The 26,640-nt window shown below is 40.2% G+C and overlaps 1 protein-coding gene across 1 annotated transcript in view; it reads right to left on the minus strand.

The window, feature by feature from the left end:
- The window catches only part of SCML2 (sex comb on midleg-like 2 (Drosophila)), a 52,398-nt gene extending 40,794 nt beyond the window's left edge, over positions 1-11,604 (minus strand). Inside the window, exons 1-2 of the mRNA XM_009884710.1 lie at positions 11,541-11,604; positions 4,920-4,990 (exon numbers count right to left, since the gene is read on the minus strand). The gene's annotated coding sequence lies outside the window, so the exon portion shown is untranslated. The remainder of the gene's footprint in view (positions 1-4,919; positions 4,991-11,540) is intronic.
- Positions 11,605-26,640: the final 15,036 nt, after the last annotated feature.

Genomic DNA, 26,640 nt, shown 5'->3' on the forward strand with positions numbered 1-26,640 from the left:
ACAAGATTTATTAGCTTTCAACTGAAAAGAAATAGTTACTCTCATTATAGCAGTATCTGAGAAATTTAAACAAAAATTTGGATGCTACTGGACAAGGCACTACAAAACTTCAAGGCAAGAGTTTCTACATTAAAAAACAGCTTACAACATAAAGAAAGAAAAGAGAAAAAGGAGTTAGCGTTAACTGCATTTTGCAGAAAGAAAAAAAGACAGTCCTAAAATCACATAAAGCTTCTGTGATAAGACAAATATTGCAGCTTGTGCTTATTCATAGACAACTGAATACATTCATACACATACAATGAAAAGCCAACTTAATTAGCAGACATTAGATTTTTTGAAAGAGACTGGCACAGGGAAAAGAAACACGACAAAAGCAACTTGGGTCTTTGAGCGGAATTTTTTGTCACAAGCTGAAAATGAACAGGAGAGAAGAAGACTAATTTTTACTGATGTATCAACACACTATTGGCAGAGATTAACTGGATCACAGTCTGATTACTTGCCTTCTGTAGCACTGCAGGTAATAACATCATCTAATGACACATAGTAACTTTGTATTAACACCAACTGGGACTGAATGCCTCACCTAGTTGTTCAGAAAGATTACTCCAGAAACTCACTATTCTCTTTAGATGTCTCCACATTTCCAGCCTAAATTTATTCATGGACATTTTTGCCAACACTATTGTTTAACGTAAATTCTTTTTGTACCTCTGCAAATAATAACAAAATCTACAGTGTACTTACAGAGTATTTACTGTATTTACGGTGTATTTACCTGACCCTTTCTCAGTATTCTTTCAACCAGTTAAATAAGCCAAGCACTGAAGTTTCTTTTAGGAGAGGATGACTATTTTCTTATCACCCTGAAAGCCCTTTTCTGCAACTCTTCCTGTACAAAGCTGCTCTTGAACACAGACGAGAACTGTAAGCAGCCCTCCCCATGACATTTAAACCCAGCAGCTATCCTATACGGACTAAAACAATCTGAATCCTAATATGGGAGGCATGTAGAAAAAAAAGCCCAAGCCATCATTCATGCTCACAAGATTCCTATGTCCCTTCTCCCTCCTGCTTGACCAGGTCAGGTGGGGATCCCATAGAAAGCAGATAAGGGTGCGCTTATCTGTCTGGGTACACAGGGAAAGGCTGAAGAAATCTGCTACTGCAACAAGTGCTAGGGATATTTTGTCTCCACAATATTTAATTTTTTAATATATGCCTTGCTCTACGTGCTATGGTGTGCTGGTGCCCTATTTGCAACACACCCTAGATCAAGAGCAGGAGCCTTGGAGGAGCCTAAGCCCAAAAAACAAAGAGGCGACCAATATTCAGTGAACGCTGAGTGCAGCATCTGCCAATGCTGCATTTAGACAGCAGGCTGTCTGAAAGGGGAGCCTGAGCATATTAAATTTAAAGGGCAATTCAATTTCAAGATACTGCTTGTCAAGCTGTTATTTTCTACAACCATGGAAAGTAACTGAAATTGAGGAGTTTGTTTATTTGTTAGTAGAAAAGGTGAGCTTGTTTAAATACCAACAACTCAAGGCATTCTACTAAAAAGGTAACTTCTCCATGCCAGTCCATCCTTACAGCAAAATAACAAAACCTGCTCAGTAACAGCCGCCTTCTAAGCTCTCTTCAAACCACAATGGACTGAGCTTTTTTATTTAAAATTTTAAACTGCTTGAAAAAATGTTTCAGGGTGAGAGAAAGGGATGCCAAACACATCAAAATTTTTAGTAGTAATTAAAAACAACTCAGAGCAACAGATAAAATACCTTCTAAATTAAAATAAATACTTTAATCAATTTCCATTAGCTGTCTGTGCCTGTATCTTAATTTATGGTAGAGGCTTTAATATATTGCTCCCCAGGTCATTTTTAATTACTGCAAAATTTAAACTTGGTAGAATTCCCACAGGTCACAAATTCTGGATATAATTTTCATATTATGCTTCTCCCTGCTATTTGTTTTCCGGGTGGCCACAGCAGTGTATTACTTTGCATTACACAGAGTCATAATGACACATATAATTCATGTGTAACCCAATAAAAGTCAAATTAGTCCTACACAAACCTCAAGTACTTTAGTTTCTAAAATCTGCAAACATTATGTAGTGAAAGGAGCTAGCTCTGCACTAATTAACATTTCACATCACCTTCTACTTAAAGGTCAACTCCTAGAAAAACTGAAAGTCTGCATATGTAAATTGTTCTGAAATTTGCTATGGACAGAAATTAAAGCTCTTCTTTCAACCCACACGCTCCTTAAGCAATCCAAGTCACCTGGATTTTATCTATCTCAGTCAATGAGTATCACTTAAGTGCCTTTATTTAAGGTGTTACTTGGTTGTTCAGTTTGGACCTCTTGAGCATTAGGAGGGAAGAGTAAGATGTGAGAAAGGCACAAGGAAAGGCTTCTGAGCAGCTTTGTCCAGTAGCTACATCTTTTGGGAGCATGTACTCCGGTCATGGTGCTCTATGGTCTACGAGTATGGCATTAACCTCAGAACCAAGGGATACGCTACTGCCCTCTGCCTCTATCCAAGCAGAATTTGGGGTCTCCTCCTTGAGCTAGTATCTACTATGAAAAAGACATACTGTGGAACTAATTTCTGAAGTTCTACCCAGACAGAGGTATGGACACTGCTATTCTTAGCCATCTCTCATTGAAAGCAGCATGCGAGGGGCTCTTTATCCTTGTCATGGTTTGGCCTCAGCCAGCAACAAATAACCATGCAGCCGCTCACTCCACTCCCACAGCCGTGGAAAAAAAAAAAATCGACAGGGCAAAACTTGTGGGTTAAAATAGTGCAGTTTAACAGAACAGCAAAAGGGAAGATGAAAATAAAACAATAACACTGATAAAGGGCTATGAAGCCGTGATTACAATACCGCTGTGAAGCCCACTGACCAGACACACTGCCACAGCCCACGCCCAAGTGGTGGCTGCTCTCCTTGCCAAGCTACCGCCTCTTATTCCTGCCCCCTGCCAGCTCCCGGGGGAAATTAAACCCATCCCTGCCGGAACCAGGACAGTCCTTTATCCTCATCTCTGAAGAGCAAGCTGAGATTCAAGATCTAGTATAAAGAAATGCTACCACCTGCATTCCTCTCCCCCTATTCTCAATCCCGGCTACCACTTCAGATCCACTGAGTGACTCTTCCTCTCCTCCTCAGACTATTCTGTTCATGTTGCTTTTTGTTTGGTCCCCACCGGAGGCCAGTATCATTTACAGTACCATCAGACTACTACTACTATCAGAAAATACATTTCTGAACATGTTCAATCCGCTAGACATGCACCGCTTGTCACACTTCATAGAATCATAGAATGGTTTAGGTTGGAAAGGACCTTGAAGATCATTGAGTTCCAACCCCCCTGCCATGGGCAGGGACACCTCCCACTAGACCAGGTTGCCCAAGGCCACATCCAGCCTGGCCTTGAACACCTCCAGGGATGGGGCCTCAACAACCTCTCTGGGCAACCTGTTCCAGTTCCTTACAACCCTCAAAGTGAAAAATTTGTTCCTAATGTTTAATCTAAACCTGCCCTCTTCCAGTTTATAGCCATTCCCCTTTGTCCTCTCACTACACGCCCTAGTAAAAAGTCCTTCCCCAGCTCTCCTGGAGGCCCCCTTTAGGTACTGGAAGGCCACAATAAGATCTCTCTGGAGCCTTCTTTTCTCCAGGCTGAACAGCCCCAACTCTCTCAGCCTCTCCTCATAGGAGAGGTGCTCCAGCCCTCGGATCATCCTCGTGGCTCTCCTCTGGACACGCTCCAGCAGGTCCATGTCTTTCTTATGTTGAGGACTCCAGAGCTGGACATAGTACCCCAGGTGGGGTCTCACGAGAGTGGAGTAGAGGGGCAGAATCACCTCCCTTGACCTACTGGCCACACTTCTTCTGACGCAGCCCAGCTTTTAATAGCTTATAATAATTGATGCAGCCCACTTATAATAGTTCTATCAACCTGAACTACCCAATTCCTTCAGCATCTATCTTCCTAACGCACTGAAGGCGTACAGACCAAAACTCATCCTATGTAACTTTATACAGCTAAGATACTCCTCATCCTGGGAAAATCCCAGCCCCCAGCTCCCTCTATGGAGAGAAAGATGCCTGCAGAGGTCGGCTCAGTCTCCAGAGGGCTGAATAAATGGAGGTTATTAACTCATATAAGAGAGTATATTTAAATTGCATCTGCAAATACATACCAAACAATCAGGCAGGGGGGAAATCAAACTTGTAGGGCACAATGTGAAACATAAAATAGTACACTGAACACCCTTCGTTATAAATCCAATATTCCCTTTGTATTCCTATATATTCCTCTTGATTTGTTTTTTGGTTTGTTTGTTTGTTTGTTTTTTAAATTGAATACCTGTTACTTCTTATGAAAAATCACCCTGCTCAGAAAAACACAAAATTCAACATATTTGAGAGATCCAGAAAAGAAGTGATGAATAAACTCTACTACACACACACATACATCTTATAGCTAGACAGAATTGAAAGGCCTCTCAGAAACTGGGCAGGAGAAAGGCTCCTCTGACGATCAGCCAAATTTTAATTCCCACTAAAGCCACGATACCTCTAAGACCACTGAAAAAAGTAGAAAATATTTTTGAACTTTGATAAGACTATCTGTTTTCATTAACTAGTCTCTTTTTAAAGGAAAACAGAGTCCAAAGCTATAATTTTAATGAAACCCTCAAAGTTTGGCTTGAGGCAGAAACGAAGAATGAAAAATCTCAGTAGCTAACATCTGCCAAAACTGTAAGCTACTGATAACTGGAGATCAAAAGAAGTCAAATGGTAAGTTTGCAATCAGTCTAAACATAAAAGTTGCTCTAGAATCACCCTGTAACATGCATACATACACACACGCATGCAAAATAGTATCTGGCATACCTGTCTGAAACAATGTAGAGGGGCAGCTACTGATTCAGTCTCTTTCAGATAATCATCCCAATTAAACTGTTCTGGAAGACATAAAACAAAAAAAGACCATACAGACAGTTTTTAAAGGGAATTCAAATTAAAAGGGGGGCTGGGGAAAGAAAAGGACAGAAAAACCTAAGTATCTTGTAGAATACTTTTTTTTTTTTTCCAAGAACGGGATTATTCTCAAATGGAAACTCTACCTTCGAAAAGTATACAACCCCCGAAGTAGCTTTAAGAGTACCATTAATTCACAGGGGCAATCACACAATAGGCAAAACCCATATAAACCTCCCCCAAATGCTTTTTTTTTTTTCATGGTCCACATACAAAGATAAAAGTCAGGATATCTAGATTCAATTCACTGCATAATGACCTCCCAAGCGTCCTTGTACAAATCACATTAGCCTTTCTGTATCTTAGTTCCCCTAACAGCAGGACTGATATGATAACCTCATAGGAGTACTAAAATGATATAAGTTGGAAGAGAGACACACAGATTCTGTTGAAATGTATGTTGAAAATACTATCCCTGGTCCACTAGAGAGCAAAAGGATTAGCAGAGCCTTCCAACTGCATCTTTGTCTCTTTTCATCTGAAGTCTGATAAAGGTTTCTCTTTGTAGGATAAATATTATGGCAGTGTTCAGCAACAGAATCTTGGTATTTTTTTCCAGTGTTAACATTGGCATTGTTTATGCGCATGGATGAGTGTATTCTGTATTTGATTTAATCAGTGTTATCAGTTTTGCGTGAATGGAACAGTATGAAGTACTAACATCAAAGATGTAAGCAAGCATTACTTAAATTAATACAAAGCACAGGAGAAAAACTACAATGGCACAGCTAATGTTTTTGTACCTAAATTGTCTAGAGTGAGCTCTTTTGCTTATTTTTCTTGCTTGGACAGCTGGCATCATTCTGACGTTCCCGAGATCACTCATGAACCCCAAAACGATGCAGTGATGCCACCCAGCGGCTCAGCAGTGGCCATTCACGTGGCCTATAGCAAAATCCCTAATGATGATGGAGAGACCACACCAGGTTTACCAGTAATCCTTCCAAAAACGCCACTGGGCACAGTTAAACACATTTCTGCAATTTTCAGGAGGGAGGAGAAGCAAAGAAACAATCAGAAGATGGCAGCGTCGTCCGGCACTTGCACAGGGCTTCTCTGAAGGATGCACGGTGGCTCAAACCCACAGCCTGCCTGCTTCAGTGCAGCATTTAGTTGAAAATACAGTGCTGCAAGCAGAAGAGAACCGCCCCCTTGGCCTGCTGAGATCCTCTTTTTTTGGCATAAAAGACTTGAAAGGGTATGAATGATTTGCCCTTGGCACTGCAGAGGGCATGTGGTTGTTAGCTATGTAACAAGTCAGTAAAATCCCAGAAGCTGTTAATTTGGTGGTCTGGACTGTATGTAGGCTGTAACGATGACGTTTCCATACAACACCTTGGAAGTCCGCCTATTTTGGAATGAAAATTTTATTCACACATTTATACAATCACATTGATTTTTTATTACTCACAAAAGGCATTAACTTAAGCATATGTTAGATATTTGTATTTTAGGAAGGCATGCTCGGGAAATGGCTCTTCAGAGCTTTCTCCAGAAAGTAGCATCCAGATCCATTGCTCTTTTCATTGACAGGCCAAGGAGGATGCAAAAAATAAATATGATGAACTGCTAGCAAAGTTTCATCTTATAAAAATTCTTCTTTGAGTCTAATAATAAAGTTGCCACTTCAGGTTGACCTCTGATTTAAAAATAAAATAAAAAAAAAAAAAATCTTGTTTTTTAATCAGAGCTTACCTTAGTAAACTTTAAAGTACCCAATTCAATAAAATAAAAACCTAGGAAAATGAAAATGTTAGCTATGTCCCAGCTGTCTCAGATCTAACATGATGTAAAAGCTGTAATTGTAAATCAGAGCATCTCTGTGCTAAGGACTATATAATGCAGATACTTCACAGACAGCACCTTTTACCAGGAGAAATCCCCATTCACCCCCTCCAACAAAATTATCTCCATATACCAGCATTCCTCAAATGATCCCAGTTGTTATGAGGACTGTAAATTTTGTGGGATGACCCAAAAATACAGAGGGAAAACAAACAGGGTTTTTTTTCCAGGGACTATGTACCAGTAAGACACATAAGATAACACAAGCAGCCAGCTGCAGATAAAGCCAAGAAGAAAAAGAACATTGCCTGGCTCTTTGCTTTAAGTCCTGGCTATCAAAACCTCCTTCATCAGGCAGAAATGACCTGAAGTTTAAATTAGAACCTCTCTACTTACGAAGATATGCTGTATTAAATTAATGCCAAGCTCTCAGAGATGGTGCTAATTATAATTTAATCACTGCAGTCATAGAACTAGGAGACTAATATATGTTTGCAATATGTAAGATGCATGTCTAGGAAGATAATCACATTGAAAAAAAATTTCTATACAAAAAGCTTCTTTGTATTCTCAGTGTGCACAGGTAAAGAAGCAGTTGTTTTATATACATTTCTAATTCTAAAGCCCCTGAAAACATGCAACTTCTGAGAAATAGAAATTCTTACAGAAATCAGCTTGCACTAAATGATTTAACATGCATTTCTCTTCCCACTCAAACCTGCAGCCTGAATTAAAAAGCTTAAGAAAACCCATTATGCAACAAGCGCAACTTGATAACCGGCCAGCAAAGTGAAAACTAGAAAGAGAAGGGAATTTTTACGGTATACACTGGAAAAAGGGAAAAAAAAAATCCACACCAGAAATAACTAGGACCTTCTGTAAAAAAAATAATCCGTTTGTAACCAATACACGCGTGAGACTCTAAACCCTTGATCAAAGACAATCATCATCAGCAAACAGCCTGACTAATTTAAAAATGGAGGAAATAAGTTTGTGTCATAGTTGCCTGTATTACTGGCAATGACACATGGGTCAACGACCCTTGATGTTTTCTGCAATGCTGTATCACTTCTTGTCAAACCCGCCAATCACAAAGTAACTCAAGCTAAAAAGGACCCCAGGAGGTCTCCAGTTCAGCCTCCTGTTCCTCCAGCGATCCATCACCCACAATATGAAGATTTTTTTCCTTCCACCAAGCAGGAGTTTCTCAGGCTCCAGCCAGTATTTGTTGCTTCTCATCCTTCCACTGCACCTCTGAGAGGCGCCCTGCTCTGTCCCCTCTACAGCTGCTTGTCAGGTAATAGAAGACAGCAAGACTATCTCCCATAAGCTCTCTTCTTTTGGCTGAAGAAACCATTATTTTTTTTTTGTTTCAGTACCACTTTTCTGCTTACATCTTGCACTCCGGTTCCTTCATTTTCTTTGGTGGACTGCCAGCCGGCTTGCTCCAGTATAGCACTGTCTGTCTTGTACTGGGTAGCTCAAAACTGAAGTGAGTACTCCAGATACGGTCTCACAAATACCCAAAAGCAGCAAATCCCTTCTCTCAGCCTGCTGCCTCTGGTCTTCCTGATACGTCTCGGTATGCAGTTGACATCTTTCGCCGCAAGAGCACACTGCTGGCCCACGCTTAGCTCGCTGCCTGCCAGGACTCCGGGGCCTTTCTGCAGAACTGCTTTGCAGGCAGCCAGCTTCCCACCTGGGATGCTGCAGGGCTCCAGGCTGACCCCCCATTTGCCTTTGAATCTTATGGGGTTCCTGTCAGCCCATTTCTGTAGCATGGGGAGGTCCATCTGAAGAGCAGCCCTGCCTTCCAGCCTACCGGCTACTTCTCCCAGGGAGCTGTTGCCCACAAACTGGCTGACAGTGCATTCTGTCCAGCCGTCCCCGTCTGTCAGTAAGGCATAAAATAGCATCAGCCCTGGTATTGACCTCTGAGAAATGCCGCTAGCTACCGGCTGCCAGGTGGACTTCGTACTGCTCATCAAAAACCTCTGTGTCTGGCAGTCCAGTCAATTTTCCATCCACCTATCCCAACCACATCTCACCAGTTTGGCTGAAAGGACACGACAGAAGCCGTACAGAGTGCCTTGCTAAAGTCAAGACGAACAACATCCACTGCTCTCCCCTTGTTTACAGAATCCATCATCACAAAAGGCAATCAGTCACATATGGTTCAAACTTGGCAATCCATCTCAGCTGCTTCTAACTGCATCTTTGTCCTTTATTTGCTTGCACATGGCTTCTAGGAGGATTTTCTCCACAGTCTTCCTGAAAATTGAGGTCAGGCAGGCCAGCCTTTAATTCCCCCAGTGCTCCCTTCTTGTCCTTCTTGACACTGGGCATACTGTTTGGCCCTTTTCCAGTAATCATGAAACTTCCCCAATCACTATGACCTCTCCAAAATGAGAGAGAAGCCTCACAGTGACATCAGTCAACTACCTCAGCACCCTTGGAGGCACCTCATCTGCTCCCATCAGTATGTGCACAGCCAGTTTGCTGAAGTGCTCGCTGTCATCCTCTACTGTACATCATGCTTCAGTTTAAATTTTGTAAAACTTTGACTTAAACCAATCTGAAGATTTAAACTATGAGTTAAGTGTCACTTGTAGATAGGTAGAATTTAAGGTCCTGGTTTATTCAGGTTAGTTTAATACATAGCCTAAACACCATTTAAGCAGACAGAGCACCTCATGTCTTCTCATCCCTAAGTTCCCTTGGTGTGCATCTGAGACTTTTGACAGAGGGATCTATCTTTTCTAGTCTTCATCCCACAATCTCTCATTGTCAAAGATGAGGTTTCCTTTTAATTATGATTTACACACTTGCAAATGTAGTAGTTTAAGTATAAGGTATTTCATACCCTGCTTTATACCTTGTACCTCCTTCTATATGTTGTAATCATTCAATTAGAATTTTTCTCCTCCTCCTGTCTTTCTCTACCTACTTTAGTCTATTTTTACACCTGTTTGTCTCACATCTCTATACCTGCCCTCCTCTTCAGCTTTTCCTACCACACATCTCCCTGAAAACTGGAGATTTCCTGGATGCTAGCCCATAGCATTGTAAGGCATCCTTCTTCATCCAGCATCAAGAGGCTCCTTCTTCCTTGCCACCAACAAGCAACAACACAGGATAAAAATTATAATCTCATCTATAGAAAACCAGATATCTTGCATGATCTTCAACAAGGCACTCCTGTCTAAGTGTCTGACACAGCTGAGTCTAGATTTCTTGAGTAAATTCAGTGCTCAAACACTAGGCTAACAGCGTAGTCCCGAGTGAAAGAACACAGATGACAGAATAAGGCTTGCCTGCTTAGCACTGCTTCTCCACAATGCTTTTTCAACACCTTGGTCTCTACTGAAGGAGGAGGCAGGGACAATTTCCAGTGACTCATGAAATATGGTTATCTTATCCACACATGAAAAACACTTTGCTGGTGGGGGAGCATCTTACGGGGCTCCGTCTGTCATGTCAGACAACATTATTTTAAACCACCGACATGCTATCTGAGTCCAGTTTGACTGGAGTTCCTCCTACACTGCAGAAGAGGGAAAACAAGACACAAATACACTTCCTTTCCTGTCTCAAAGTAACATGGAAGAAAACAAAGATGACTGCTAGGATCCCAAGAAATTGAAGAATTAAGTCTGGCAAATATAAGAGCAGAAAGCTTTACTATGGCTGGTGGTAACAGGGTATCGTATCTTTTATGCAAAGTCATCACCTCAACTACCCACCTACTGTGTTAGTATCTCAGCATGTTTGTTCAGTGACTACACTACTTAAGGAACTCCTCCACTGGTACCCACAAAAATCTCTGAACCAGACCATCTATTAGGAGTCAGAAGGCATGGAATGTAAGTACAGTGAGAGTTTAAGCAATCCGGTGATATTTTATCAAGAATTAATTAACAACAACTGAAGACATTTTCTACTTCGGTCAACAGTACTCATGACATTTCTTACTGCCCCAAATTCAAGCAACTGACATGAACATACAAAGGGTATATAAGGATGCTGCTGCCCTCTCAATGCAGCCCAAAACAAAAACTAAACTGCCAGCAATCCCATGTATATGCTGCACTATGGCACCTGTTGAGGATAGCAGAGGCTGTCTAAGTTTGATAAGAAGCTGGATCATTTTGAGCAAGTGTGTAGTTTCCTCAGTTTATTATGAAAACACAGTTTACTTGAAAACAGAATTTCTTTAAAATAAAAGTAGAATCCCAGGCAATTTAATCCAGTTAGTAATCAAAAAACCTCAGGTTATTAAACTGAAAATCCTTTCTTTGGCATTAGTAAACACATTAAGGAAAGAGAAGATAACTGCAGCAGAAAAGGCATGAAACAGGGAAATCCATGATGAGAAGAACAGACAAATCAGTAATGATCTAAAAAAATTAATGTTTACACAGCATCTTTGATTACATATACAAAGAGTACTTGTCTTGGCTAGTAAAACTATTAAGCTCAAGTCAAGCAGTTTCAACCATCATTTTCTATACCAAAACATACTTTCCTAACAGAATTAGACAAATGTAATGGTATCTTTTTAACTACCCACCAGTAATAGCCAAAGAGATTGGGAAAAAAAAAAAAAAAAGCCTCAGGAGATAGTACAATCCAAACACACTTTTTCTTTTAGGGTACCTTAACTAATAACCTGACAGCTGCAATACCTACCACTTTTTAAAGACGGGTTGTTTGCCTGCTGATTCTTTCCATCTTTCTCTTTTTTAATATTCCTTGAATCTAAAAGACAAGATTCCATTACATAATAAATGTAATATTCACATCATAATGATGTCCAGCATAACACAGAATGCTCTCAAACAATACAGAATGTCTTGTTCCAAACACTGACTTTCTTTTATTCATTTCCATGCATAATCAAAAAGGTATTTGTACTATAAATTTAATCACTGCACTATTTTTCTTTCAAAATATATTGAGAAAGACAGCATGAAAAAGCAGAGCTTTTGACTACTTTATATTACATTATCAGAATAAATCTAGTTGCAGAAAATGTAGTATTAGGTCCACAAAGAGTAATCCTGTCCTAATTTTTAACAGCTCTACCCAACCTACATGCAGTTTGACATTCTCAAGATCACTGGATATCTTTTTAAATCTTGTCTAGACCACTATAAACTGAGAAACAAGAAAAAAACCCAAACCCACCCTAAAAGCATATTTCTTAGTTAACGATTCTATGCTATATTTAAATTCTTGAATACTCAAATACAAGCAACTACCTCAGTGCACATGTCAGTTATTTAAAAAAATCATTCAGAAGAATCTGCCTTCTCTATCATTCATATCTACACACATACAGAAAGGAATCTGTCATATTTCATTTTTGACGGATTCCAGCGTGTATGAGACACACACAGGTGGACTGGGAGGCTAGAATAGAAAAGACTGAGGCAGTCAGTTCCACTCATTCCTATTAGTCTTTAAAATATGTTGGTTTGGTGACCTGCTTTTGACACTCATGGACTCAAACACAATTCAAATATGGTACTGAGTTGGCAACCAAAATGCAACTACATTTTCAGATTTAAAAAGGTGATGAAGCTCTGCGTGGCAGAACAACTCTCTCTGCTTGCAAACTCCTCAGCATCAGGAATGGGGCTGCTCCTCTAGGAAGTCGCATGCCTCTGCTCACGCTTTGGGTCATCCCAGTTAGCCTGAACTGTGACAGGTGAAGGGATGACTCACTTGTACCAAAAGATTGTGTTGGTATTCCTGTATTCGCTTGCACATAAGTCTTTAGCTATTGATTGGCTCACGCTTGAAATAAAAACACTCCTAACCTAGAATAAGAAGCAGCTAGTGATCAGAAACACTTGAGATACAATGAGTTGTTCTGCAGCACAGATTAAGCCCTACTAGTTTCTCTTCTGTGTTTTCTGTAAGTATGGCTTTTCTTGAAACAGAGAGTACTGATGAACAACATGTGACGTTCATCACTTCCATCCCACTTCTTTCATTATTTATTGAGGAACTGCCATGTACAGCAAGAGCTGAATCATGACAATCTTCTGTCATCAATCCCACAATTCTCCCCAGCAGTCAGTGAGGAGAGGATAAGCCATCTCTGTGGCTCTGTGCTGGGTAGGATGTGGTGCTCCTTTGGCCAGGGCCCCGCACTGCCCAGGTCCCCCTCAGGGGTGGCCAGGCAGGGCCTCACCAGCCAGAGCCACCCCGCCACCCCAGCCAGGAGCTACCCCAGGGCAGGTGGGAGGCACTGATGGCAGCCCTAGCACTGGGCACCCTCCCTGGGGACAGACCGAGGCTGGGACAGGACATGGGCCCGTGGTGGGCGCAGCTCGGCGGGGCCTATGGCCGCACAGGGCAGGGTTGTAGGGAGCTGGAGACTGGCTCTGTTCTGGCATCACTGGGGCAGGTGCCAATTGCTTGAGAGGGGTGACATGGGGTCCTGGGTCCTGGGCAGGGAGAGGCCCCAGGTGAAGTTGGTCAGGGACTCTTTAGCCTGGAGAAGAGAAGGCTGAGGGGAGACCTTATTATGGCATACAAGAATCTAAAGGGTGGGTTGAAGGAGGATGGAGCCACTCTTCTCGGTGGTTCCTAGTGACAGGACGAGGGGCAAAGGGCACAAGTTGGAACATAGGAAGTTCCATTCAAATACACGGAAAAACTTCTTTACAGTTCGGGTGACAGAGCACTGGCACAGGCTGCCCAGGGAGGCTGTGGAGTCCCCTTCTCTAGATATTTTCAAGACCCGCCTGGATGCAGTCCTGAGTAATGTGCTCTAGGCAATCCTGCTTTAGCAGGGGAGTTGGACTGGATGATCTCTAGAGGTCCCTTCCAACTCTGAAGATTCTGTGATTCTGTGAGGGCCATTAAAGCCTATTAGTGTACTCGGGGCCAAGACACCTTCCAAGAATAACCAAGACTCCACAGTCCTAGAAAATATATCTACAGCTACATACCTGCTCAAAACATGCTGCAAAAATATCACCTGTTTCTCCTAAAGCACATACGGGGAGTATCACAGATCCTTTGAAAAGGAAAGAAAATGCTATGTTCACTCCTTGACTTAGTCTTCTTTCTTGACTTATATGCTCTTTCTTTTGGAAAAAGTTTGCTTTGAAACATTTTCTACTTGATAGGTTCCCAAAGAAAAATCCTTATGGAGGTCAACTTCTGATGAACCTGCTAAAATGCTTCTGGATGGTGCCCACAGAGCTCTAACCACAGTACCTCCTCAGGAGTAGAGCTTTAACCCACAAAAGTGGACACCCTAGGTCCTTACAACAGCTACCAGAGGGAAACTGAGAAGGGATAGTGTTAAAACTAGTTCAGTAACAATGACAAGGCACACGGCTAACATTCACCTTCTCCGTCCTATGGATCAAAATATATTCCATCCAGCCTCTTTGGGATTGAACTGAATCCAGCTAGTTTTCTACTGGGCAGTGGCAATCACCAGTAGAGCCTTCTGCCATTTTCTACAAACTCAGTTAGTTAGGCTTTCCCCAAAGCAGTCATGAGACTTTTGCAGACATCAGGCTGCCAGCTTACAGAATAGTTAACTTCCCAATCCACTTATTTCCGAAGAGGAAATCCAATGGAGTCCCACATAAGAGACTTATTGAAGAAGAAAACTAATAACTGCTTCCTGCGAACACCCAAAGCTTGAAAGGACAGAGTCATGAAAGAGTATCTATCCAACAGTGCCAGATTTCAAACAAGATGACAGCCTTTCATGATGAGAGACATCAAGAACAGGTGAAGGAATGTGAAAAACCGCAGCCTGGACACCAGATGAGTTCTCGCTGACAACCACCACCAAAATTACTTATTTCCTGTACCAGTTAGGTTTAGTGCCTATCTCACAAGTATTACAGCACATACGAACACTGAAATAGAACACTCTCGGCAACACATTTTTCTTATCATCAGCCATTAGAAAACTATGAGAACAAGAAGAGATGATGACATTAATGAGAAGAAATGGATTCCTCAATAGCAGTTTAAACATCTATTTCACTTGAGAGGTAGGCATCTTCATTCATAATAAACCCAAAGCACCATCACTATCACTTGGTTTTGATGGCCAGAAATTTACTCTTGAAAACGCTCAAGTAAAACTCACCCACCACATGCAGAAGCATCCAAAAATAAGTCCGAACACACCCAAGATTATTTTCAAAGGCCCCCCTTGCTTTTAGGCCTTCCTACCTTAAATGTTGGGAGTACCGTTACAGAGCTGGAGCGTTTGTCTAAGCAGATATAAAGTTACTAGCAGCAAGGATTAGTAACCTGTTGTCACATGAGATACCTTGTATCTACTACCACCTCAGAAAACCTCCTCTCAGTCTATACCCCACAGCTGGTCTGGTGTGCCTCTTCCAATGTCATTAGTTAGGGTGGGTAAGAATTTATGGTTTATTTTCAAAAGCAACATTAAAGAAAATAAGATTTTATTAAAACCAAATTTTATAAATATGAAATACATATGATTTTTTTTCTTTCTTTTTTAAGTGCATGACAATCTACATTTGAAATTTCAATATCCTAAATTCTAGGAAAATTATTTTCAAAAGATCACTGAAAAAAAATAAGACCTGGAAGACTATTATATAAAATCACTGGGCTGAGGAAGGTGAGTCCGTCAGCATATGACCCTCAACTTAGTCAAACTTTGATGTCAAACCTTGAAAATGAGGTTACGAAAGAGGGAAATACTTCTGCAGGTACAAAGAATATTTTCTTTTCATCTCCTTCACTTAGCCAGGTTCAATGACTAATTCCTTGAAACCTGAAAAGTGGACTTGAAAATGGGAATTTTATTCATAAATTAGAGACAGAAGAGACTTATTAAGTTCTAGAGTCTTGGAAATCATGGTGACAAAAAAGTAGGTCAGTTTAACTAATTACCTATCTTTCTCTACTCATAAAGCCCATTTTTAAAGAGACAAGTTTCAGTCTACTTTCCAGTGTAAAACAGAGTATGTTGCAGATCTTTTTGTCAAAACATGAATGGAAGTGAACTGCTGCTAGTTTGAACTTAATCACATGCTACTCAGCTCTCTTTAAAAAAAAAAAAAAACAAAAACAAAGAACGAGATACCATTTTCCAAGAAAGTTTTAAAAATATAGTAATACATTAAGTATGTAGAGTTTATGTATTCACTATGTGAATATATATACATTTAGCCTATAATACATACAGGCTAAATACTTATTTTCAAAACCCCATGAAAGATTGTTTTCTTCTAGGTAGCACGATTAGAATAAAGCATATACTAAAATTACAAAAGCAGCATATTCTATTGTTCACTGACTGTGTTTCTACAGTGCACTTCATAAACTAAAGCTGTAGATACAAAACAAGATTAGAATAAGATTATTTAACATAGTGCTTTCTGCTTACCGATTCAAAAGTCCATGTGTTTACATTACTCCCACCCTATCTGTAACCACAGAATTCTTCTGCTGATAAGATTACTCAACAGAAGACAGGCAAGAGCAACCACATCTATCATGTAAGAAATTAGAGACAAGGAAGAAAAAAGACAAAGCTATATTGACTGACTTGTGAATGCCAAAAAAAAAAAAAAGTCAACCAGTCAGAAAAGGCACCTTTAGAATATAAGGTCTGGTAAAGATAATCCTGGTGACCAATGTATAGTTCCTCCTATAAACTCTAATGTAGAACTCCAGCTTCTCATCTGAGATACTTTAAAAATCCACAACACTACTTTCTGAGAAGAGTTAACCTTTCAACAAACAAGATGATTGCTTCGTCTGCGTGCTGACAAGCATCACGGTTTTTGATAGTATTAGTTTTTACCACAGAATGGTGTGCTACGTGAGGAGGCATGTACATGTTATCTTCTAAGACTTGTTTTTGCTTGCTGTCCAATGTGGGGGAAAAGCAATTCATACTCATGCTTTCGAGATTTCTGCAGCTATTTCTTAGCCACCTTAAAGCGTTCCAACTCTAACTGATGTTCAAAACATCACAGGAGACCACTTTTCTCAAAGAAACCCCTTGTCTCTTCCTGATGTATATGAAATACCTTTGGGTGTTTGCTCGTCCCATGCCACACAGTTACTCACCTTCAGGTGAAGTTTACTAAGACAAGCCCAAGACTTAGCATTGCTCAGGAAGGGGCCTTCTTCACTCCCTACCACACAGGGCTGTGAGCACCTTTTAGCTACCCTTCACCAAGCCTCAGCATACACAGTTGAGGATATCAAGGCAGAATATGAAATGTCTCCCTTCCCTTCTTTTTGTGCTTCCCTAGTGGGATTCTTATCTTATCTGCCTGGAACAGGATGTCTCTTTCAGTGTATTTAAAAACAGCCATGCAGAAAACCTACAAGAGAAGGGGATAGATTTCCTCCATAAACTCTTGGTGCAACAATTGATGACTCCTGCCATTACAGAAAATCCATTACAGTAAAAGACAATTATTTACCAAGGGAGCGCGCAAGCACATAAAGCAGCTTAGGCTGAAGGTGGAAAGCTCACGAAAACTACAAAAGTGTTAGCAGCCTTTTATGGCGGAAGACTACCCATCTGAAAGCTTTGAAAAGCAGCAGCAACCTGGTTTCAGACAGTGGGTCTTTCTTCACATTCTCTTTGTTTCGCCAACCCAAACACTCTTGTTTCTTCTTAATTCACTCTTTATTTTAGCACTTAACTCACAACTCATAGTTAACTTCTGCAGACCTGACAGAGCAGAAATCACATCTTCATGGTACACTGTGCATTTGTGGCTTAATTGCTTTAAAAACGTTAATTTTATCTTCAAGAGACAGCTGCTATGCAATCCATTGTGATAAAATTTGCTTCCTTGTACTACTCGGTTATCGTCTTGCTAAATTTTATGCAGTTTACAGAAAAAAACACTACATTTTATTTAATACCACACCTAGACACACTTTTCAATTTTAGAGTCGTATAATGGCTTTGAGGCTGTCACAGGACAGAATTGCTTTGGTTGAACTTGTAGAACTCCAGGATAAGCCAAACTTAGCATTGATACTCTAAAACAATGTGAAGTTTGAACCTACCTGTATTCAGCGTATATCATAAACTGTCTTCTTTAATCTAACAATAAAGTAATTGTCGAGTAATACCCCACCACCTTCAAAAAGAGAGGTTAGCAGGTTCCCTATTTGCTTTCCTCTTGGATAAAAGCTACTAGGCCTTACCTTTAGCTGCTGTTCTCCCCATGGTAACACTTCTGTGATCTCCCCTCTCACAATAAAAAGGCTGAAGTTGAAAGACCAGTTAATTCTTCCTTTCAGCACAACAGTTTCCTGTGGAGTAGTAATACAACAAGTTAGGGGGGAGGTGGTGTTGGGGTTTGGGTTTTCTCTTTTGGAAAGGGGGATTTTTTTTGTATCAGTGTATAATTATCTTGCTGGTTTTAAGTTGCAAACTTTTAAGAAACTATGTGTAGAAGAACACCATGTAAACAACGGGTATACCAAAGTAGCAAGGGTACAGAACCCAAACTTTTATTTCATTGTTTTAGACACTTCATTGTATAATTATTTGCATTTTCTGTGGATTTCTAATACAAAGAAAGATATAAAACATGCTTTATTCCTTTTTTCCCCAACAAACACCACTGAAAAATGGAAGAAAGACTTTTATACATAACCCAGTCATCCTGCCTCACTTGCACAGAGTTAAACAATCATCAATTTAAACATTTTTGGGTAAAACACACTATACTGCACAACAACAGTGGAAGGGGGAACAAAACACTGATCTAAGAAACCTACACAAAGGCCCAAGTGCTCAATGATACCCCTGCCCACTACGACTTGTAACAGAGCACAGAGAACCTGTTAGGGAAACACTAACTGCAGATAAAAGCACCAAGCCACAGTCTTGTAGGGTTTAGAAACTAAAAGGGCCAAATAAGTTAAATTACTGTAAAACAGCTAAATCAAACTTTATTTTCTTGTCTTACTGTGATTTTCTACTCCAGCATCTAGTTTTTTTGAACTTTGACTGTGTTCAATTCAAGTCAAACTCATTTGAAGCTTTTTAGCCTCAAAGCAACAAAGCCAGCAAGTTTATCATCCTTTTCCATTAACTGTTCACGTAATAATGGGTAAAAATACATTCAAATTTCTGAACTATCTTCTTTGATCATTTCCTTTCAAGGAACTCCCATGAAGTTAAAGCTGATACCATCAAAAGTTCGAGATTTTTTTAAAAATGTAAATATGTGCACACTTTTTCCAAGATTAATTTTGCCAAAGGTAACATTTTTAGAAGCTATGCCTTTCCAGTGCTACATAAAAGGAACAACAGTTGAAACTCCAAGGTATCTACTTGGAATTTCTTGAACCTTATACTAAGGCTAAAAAGAAAAAAATTACACGTACATATTGCATATAGCAAGAGAGGTGTTATACAGCTGAGTATTTTCCTGAAACTGACACTTCAGAGAAACTTTGGGGAACTTTCACACAATGGTGATGGATGGCATGGTGAAAACTTTATACAGTGCAAGTCCCATGGCTAAAACTAATTAAGTATGGTTTTAAAAATGCCAGTGACTGAAGAATTCATTTAGTGTGTGTGCGCGCTGTGTGTGAACATGCTGGACAGTTATTACAAAAACTCTCAAGATTGAGACTTGAAAGCAGTTATAAATAAAACTGAATGCTACCATAAAATAAGCAGGTTTTGCTACCCATTAGCATTCATAGCATAAGTGATCATCAGGATTAAGAACAGAAATCCTTTTAAGCCATCAAATAAATTTGAAATACTTGATACTTTCGTAGACTCCCCCCAAAATTCAAAGCTTTTCCGCTGCAAGTAATAAATCGTGAAAGGTGATGCAGAGTCAAAGTAACTGTTTTTACAGATTACTTTAAAACAGTGCATGGTTTTTATCTTTTTGTTCCAAGTACCAGATTGCACTTGGTGCAGTAATAAAGATTCCAACCCCGCAGTGATAGTCATCAAGTTTAGCACAACCGAAGCGTCTGTCAGAACATAAAAAGGATTCCAGCTTTTCATTAGCTTGTGTTGTACCAGATAGGCTATTTTACAGCATGCCCACCAGCCTGTTAAAAATATAAGACAACTAAAAGTTCTGAAAGAGCTGTTCGAAATGAGACAAACCCAACTGCAGGAATACAATATATTACTGTTTCAAAGATGTGCTACTTAAAATTCAGTTACACCTAAGTATTCCATTTAGAGCCGCTTATTAAATTAACTTGCAGATCGTGCTGTTTGTCCCAGAAAACATTCAAGAATGGTATTTCTGAGCCTCTAACAACAGCTACATGCTGACGAATTATGGCAAAACAAAAACCAGTTACCTCCAAAGCAAAGCAGGGTCTGTCTGAAACAAAGTGTATCTCCTTTTGCAGGGGCAGACTTAGGAACAGCTTTCCATCGCCTCGTGTCATTAAGTGGGAAACCGTAAGCAAGGCAGTTACGTCCTTTGCTAACCAAGACAGCATCCTCTTACGTTGCACTCATCATCACCAGCCCAGCTCAACCCACAGCGCACCCGCCACAGAAGATAAAAAAATCGCTGGCAAATAGAGGGGAGAAACCTCCAGGGATGTTTTGGCAAAATTATGTAAAAAGGAGAGAGCTCAAGGCATCCTTGCATGTGCGCCTCGGCAAGCAAGCCCAGTGAGTGATAGAGAAAGCTGGGGTTAAGAAATTAATCTAGCAGCTTCTAGAAATGACGGGAAAAATGAAACCAAAGTCAGGAATATACGAGCAAGCAAAGACATGCAATGGCAAGGCTGAAGAGTAATGACATTAGGGTACACAAAGCAGCAGAATGAAAACCAAAGTTACAAAGACCAAGCTAAGCATAGTGATTGTCAGTCGTGGACAGAAAACGGCCAAAATGCGCTGATTTAGGGAATGGCAGTACAGAATCCATACCAGACACTAGTGAGAAACTGTTTGCTGTAAATTACAGAAACTGAAAAAGCTGAGAAAAAAAAAATCCATGAACCTAGGATAACATTGGATTCATCATCAAAATATCTTCAAATAAAGAGCCGTGGAGGATCTCCACACCCATGAAGTGTATTATTTACATCATTTACATCTCAATTCATCCTGTAAACTAAGTTTTATTCCTTCTCTGATTAGAGGTCTTACATCAGTTACTTTTTTAAAAATCAGATGGAAAGCATTCATCTGCCTTTAACTCCTTACTGAAGTTTTTATCACTTCTACTAGCCACCTCCCACTGTGTGAGCCCTTTGTCAGAAAGCAGTATATTAGTCGACAAGCCTAAGCCTTCACCCTCGCTGCACTGCTACTACATAATACTAGGTGTCAGAAAATAGGATGGAAAACGTTTTCCCTGTCTACCTTTGCTCTTCTCATTTTGAAAGAATTTCTCAAAGGACACATATTGCTGCATTTCCAAGAAGCTAGTATTCTACAGAAAATGTCTAAATCATTCTCTGTTTTGCCTGCTACACATCTCCATTATCTTTCTCAATGTAAGCCAGGCACTCAAGTAAGCCGAATGTTCTGAAAAGTCACGCATATTTAGGGCTTCCCAGTGCAAGTTTATCTTGACAGCATACCCACTCATAAAAATACAAAGCACAGAATTACGGAGATAAATATAACATTTAAAATAAGCCTAAGCAACCAGCAGATTGTGGGTTTAGTCCCCACCAAAAAGATTAAGGTTTTTCTGTCAATGACTGCGTCTCATTCTCAGAGGTAAGACAGAGATACCAATTTCAGAGCCAGTTAGCTTTTTGACCCCAGCGCTGGTGTAAATGCAGTAACTCCGACCTCATCGCTGCCGTCCCCAGGGGAAAAAGGGACAGTCGTCAATGGGCAGTTTCTGCTGGATAAGGACTGAGGCTGTTCTTTCATACAGATACACGGCATAGAAGATTAATCTAACAAAACATCTACTTTGAAGCAACAATTAAGTTGTTCTTAATTTTAGCTTGAAATACAGGCAGACATTTTTCAGCATCAATCTGAACAAGAAGTTATACTTGCCCCTCTCTTTCTTCGTTCTTTTTCTTCTACAAATGCTTCCAGATCAAATTTTCATACACAAGGGGGGAAAAGAATCACGCATAGTTTGAACAGAGGGAGAATAGGCGCAATGTAAGCAAAGAAATATTCTCCCCCAATTCTTTTGTATGTAAGAGTCCTACATTTGTTTTCATCACCAGCATTCACGTGCTGTTAGCTTTAGAAACATAAGAGACACTAGCTACAATCGCCGGGCAGTATCACCACGCTCCCATCGCTGTTACCGCTCCTCACCTCCTTCTTGCTGTTTCTTATGGCCAACACTGCAGAAAGCCCTTCAAGAAAAGGACCGGCACAGCCTCCTCCATGGACCACCACACAGTCTGGCAGCTGCGGTTCCCAGTCCAGCTTCCATGCAGGGGTAACATGTACCTACAGGCACTAGTTGCTTCCACAAGTGTGACTTAACTGCATTCCTTCAAAGTTATCCTTCATGAATCTGGAATAGCTTTTTTTTTTTAAACCTAATCATCTATTCATCTGTTATCTCTTAAACAAAAACCCTACTTCATACTACTTTTGTAAGTCTTTAAGGGGCTGAAAAGAGGCAAATAAAGACAGTAGGACTTAAAAGGAGTATTTCTATAACATGCAATGCTTCCAAATTTCCAATACTTGAAAATTTACTTTCCAGCACATTACCCAGTGTGCAGACTCATTTGATATACTTCAAAACACAAGAGCATGTACGTCCTTATTTCTGTAACAATCAGTTTACACCTTTTACAGCATACTGTGGCATCATTATAGAAAAGTAAGATCTCAAAGACTAAGATGAAAAAAACTTACACAAATGGATCAGAAGTTTATAAAATAAAACTACAAAGCTTGTGTTACAAAAATCAGTGTTACTTAGCATTACACATATGATTTCAAAACAGAACACAAAGATCAGGTCTTCTTTCATTTATTCACACAAATATACAATCAGTCAGCTTTCTGACAAGAAATTTGATCCAAGTTGGAATCCCTTTAAGTCCACATTCTTTGTTTAAAAAAAAAAGAAAAAAGTGAAATTCTTTCAAGGAAAGGAAATTAAACTTCCATGTTTTCATACAGAAGAACTTCTAATAAGCTGATATATCTGAATACCTTCTCTTCCAGCTGATAAAAACAGAGCTAGAAGAGGTAGGCTTTTGTCAAATTTATGGGCTTTCAAGAGAGCAAATATTAGCTAGCCATGTGTATTATTACAACAACTAAGTTTAAATATTTCTTAAGTTGTTAAAGGAAAAGTAGGTTCTTAGTACCCTATAAATGTCATTTTGCAATGTCATTCGCCTTAACATCAAGAAGAAATTTTCTGCACTTGCAAAATTCCTCAGAAAGTCACCAACAGTGTACTGCTCACTATTTATGAAGTGATTAGCATAAACAAACTTTTAAGCTGTCAGCAGTAAAATACTGCCTGTAAACGTTCTGCCCTCTCTCCAGGTAAGTTTACGATCTGCTTTAGAATATGAGCAACTGTAATTACAGAAAGTCATACATTTCAAGACTACAAAAATTTCTCTAAACTCTCAAACCATTCTAAGTTTATTATTCAGTACAGAGCAAGGCATTGTGTATTTTCAAAAGCATCACTAACAAGGTTTAGACCAAAGATTTGTCCCAAAAATTCCTGAAACAAGAAATAAATACTTATAAATGAGAACAGTAGAAAAGCAAGGTTTCTGAATTAAATGGCACAGCTTGTACCAAAACACAACAGAAACAACTTAGGGTCATGTAGATTCAACATTTACTAATCTGAAAGTGATTTTAAAAATTAAAGTTAAGAGCTGCTCTGTGGCTACCAGTGGAAAATAAAAATAGCTTTTCTCCAAAAAAATCAGAAGATGTGGGGTTGTAAAAACCTGAAAAAGGAAATGGTATGTGTGAAGTCAGCAGTTCAGCAAAGCGGCTGACTGGCCATTAACAGCTTTAAATATTCTTAAAACGTCAGCCTTCCCACATGAAAGGGTATTTTAACGTTATATTCAAATAAATCAAAAATACAGCTTACAGCGCTTATATTACATATCTTAAGTAAAACTGCCAGTTTTAGTAGTTTACTAGTACATATTTACAGTAGCACAGGAGTTCGACAAATTGTTTAAACGTTTTGGTGAATTCAGCTCATTGAACCTCTGTGCTGTTTTCCACTTCCCCCTTCAAGCCTGGAATACTCTTCCTGAAAACATTCATCATCATTATTCAACTTGGCTTTGTTCAAATGCCTAACTTAAATTTCTTTCATAAAGCAAACTAATTAAATTATGCACCAAAAAAACCCAACAATTTTGTATGATTAGCACTGGCTAAGAGCTACATACCTGCATGAAATTCTCTCTACACTCAGATACATCTCCTCTGCCTTCAGCTCAGCCTCCCTTGACACAGAAGAGCTCTCGAACTATTTGTTCTGTGAGGCACCGAGCATACTTTTAGCACAGTGTAAATACAGCAGGTAAGGGAGAAAAGAAATTGCTGTTGCAAACATAGTAAGAGACGCTTAGATGCTATAGATCCCTATAGAGCTTTTCTGCGCTTGTCTTTGGCAGACAAGCAGCGATACCACCGGTTTTAAAAGCAGCAGTCAGAGAGTATGTGTACATAAGTGGACAAGGGGGAGAAAGACAAGCAGAGGAGGGATGGTGGAAAAAGGATTTTACAACCTCTTAGGCAACTTTGGCTTCCTCCCATTTACATTGCCTCCAAACTTGAAAAGGACTGTGGAAGCTCAGTTCAGATATGATCTAACAGAGCTCTATCCACATACTTCGTAGCCAGCAAATCCATCCCCGTGGTCCAGATTTTTTGTTCATCCAACAGAGTATCCAGAGAAACACAAACACCTTTAGTATGATGGAGAAATCTATGAAAGTCAAACAGAGTGGAGAATTTATATTTTTTTTCACTGAAGGCATGGAGAACAATCTTGGGACATTTCTGCATAGGCTCAGTCTGCTGCCAGCACCCCAGGTGGAGTTAGCCTGCTTCAGAGCAACACACTCGCCTCCCCTTGCTTGTACTCAATGCTAGCAGCAACATACTTCTGCCACCATCCTCTTCCACTGCTTAAAGTATCTGTTTCTCTCTCCTCACTTGAGAATCCAAACAACATAATGCTGGCTGGGATTCCCTGCCACTGTATATTAGCAAAGACAGGACTTGCCTCACCACATCTATCTGCTGCTGCAACACTCCACAGTGTACTCTGACTTATACAATGGGACAACGACATTGGTCCCACGTACCGGTGTCTAATCAGGGTGCAAAACCAAACCAACCAGAAATAAATAAACCCTTAAGCAATTTCCTGATAGCTCCCCCTTCCAGAGGATGTTTCTGAAGGGAGAAAACCCCAGAGAGCTGCTCGCAGTTTCCAGGCTCACCCACATCCCCACACTGGGCTCACCTGTGCTGCTGGTACTGATGGCTTTGCTGTTTCCCCAACTTCTTATTTCTCTAACTAAAAAGGAAAATCCTCCTTTAATCCCCTTACACAAGGGAGGGAATTCATCTTCCATGCAGATGCCGCCAAAAATATTTGTCCATCTATTTGGACAAACATTCATAAGCACCACCCAGTGCTGCTAAACATTTCTGCAGCTAACAAAGTGCTGACAGGTCAGAAAAGACAAGACGACTCCTAAGTGCTCAAGGGACTAGACAGCTGCAAATACTCAGCAGTAGTATTTGCTGCACTCTTCAAAAATGGAAGATGATGGAAGACCCAAAGCAGCAGGAACATCCACAGCAAACCCATATCTCTCTCTCCCACTTCCCAGGACAACTTTCAGATTATAAAAAAATACAGGTGAAGCAGGTTGTAACAAGGCAACCTCCTCCAGCCCTTCCCCAGCACAGCTGCACAGCTGTCACTGGCTGTGTGCAGCTCCAGCCCAGGACAAAGGCAAAGCATCTCCCTTTCTGCTACTTCTGGAGATCACCTTTCTGGAGGCAATCCCCTCACCCTCCTCCACCCAGTGCTTACACCACTGAGCACTGGAGAATATTCAGACAAGGACCTAGGTAGCATTTTCCTACCACAAGCTGAAAAAAAAAATTACACACCACATGCAAAGTTTTCCAGCTAATAATAACACTGATTATTTCGTGATTAAATCCAGTACACATCTTCTGACCTTTCCAGGCTTTAGAGCATTGCAGTGCAGGGTACACATACGAGAGATTTGGTATGAGAGGTGCCATCAAACATGCTACAGTCCTGTTAATCTCTGAGCCCCTGACAGACGATAGTGACAATAAGGAGGTCCACCAAATTTAGCAGCTCTGATACCCTTCCACATTCCTCCATGCACAAGACTCACATTTACAAACTGTGTTTTTTAAATGGGCTTTTAGAAGTGCCCCAAGAATTGCACTCCTTCCACTGAACCTTCCTGCATTAATCTCTGATAGATTCCACGCAGTACATAAATAATGGTACGTGCTTCATTTTAGGTATGCACCTCATTAAAATGGTGCTACCCTCTTGGAGGTTTTATAAACTTCATATGCTCCCTGAACTAATGTGCGCTAGAGATGATGAAAGGCTCAACCTCGTCTTTGCCCTACGCTAAAAGGGATATCATATTACCTTGAGAAGACAACAGACTTGGATTTCCATCAAAGTTAACCCCTTTCATGAAAAGACTGAATTCCCTTGGTATCTTAAGTAGAATTTGACCTGATTTGTGAAGCTGAAGGGCTACAGTCACATTATTTAACCAGGACATCTACCTTTAA

This window comes from Charadrius vociferus, unplaced genomic scaffold, assembly GCF_000708025.1.
Source record: "Charadrius vociferus isolate BGI_N301 unplaced genomic scaffold, ASM70802v2 scaffold200, whole genome shotgun sequence".
NCBI classification, from domain to species: domain Eukaryota; kingdom Metazoa; phylum Chordata; class Aves; order Charadriiformes; family Charadriidae; genus Charadrius; species Charadrius vociferus.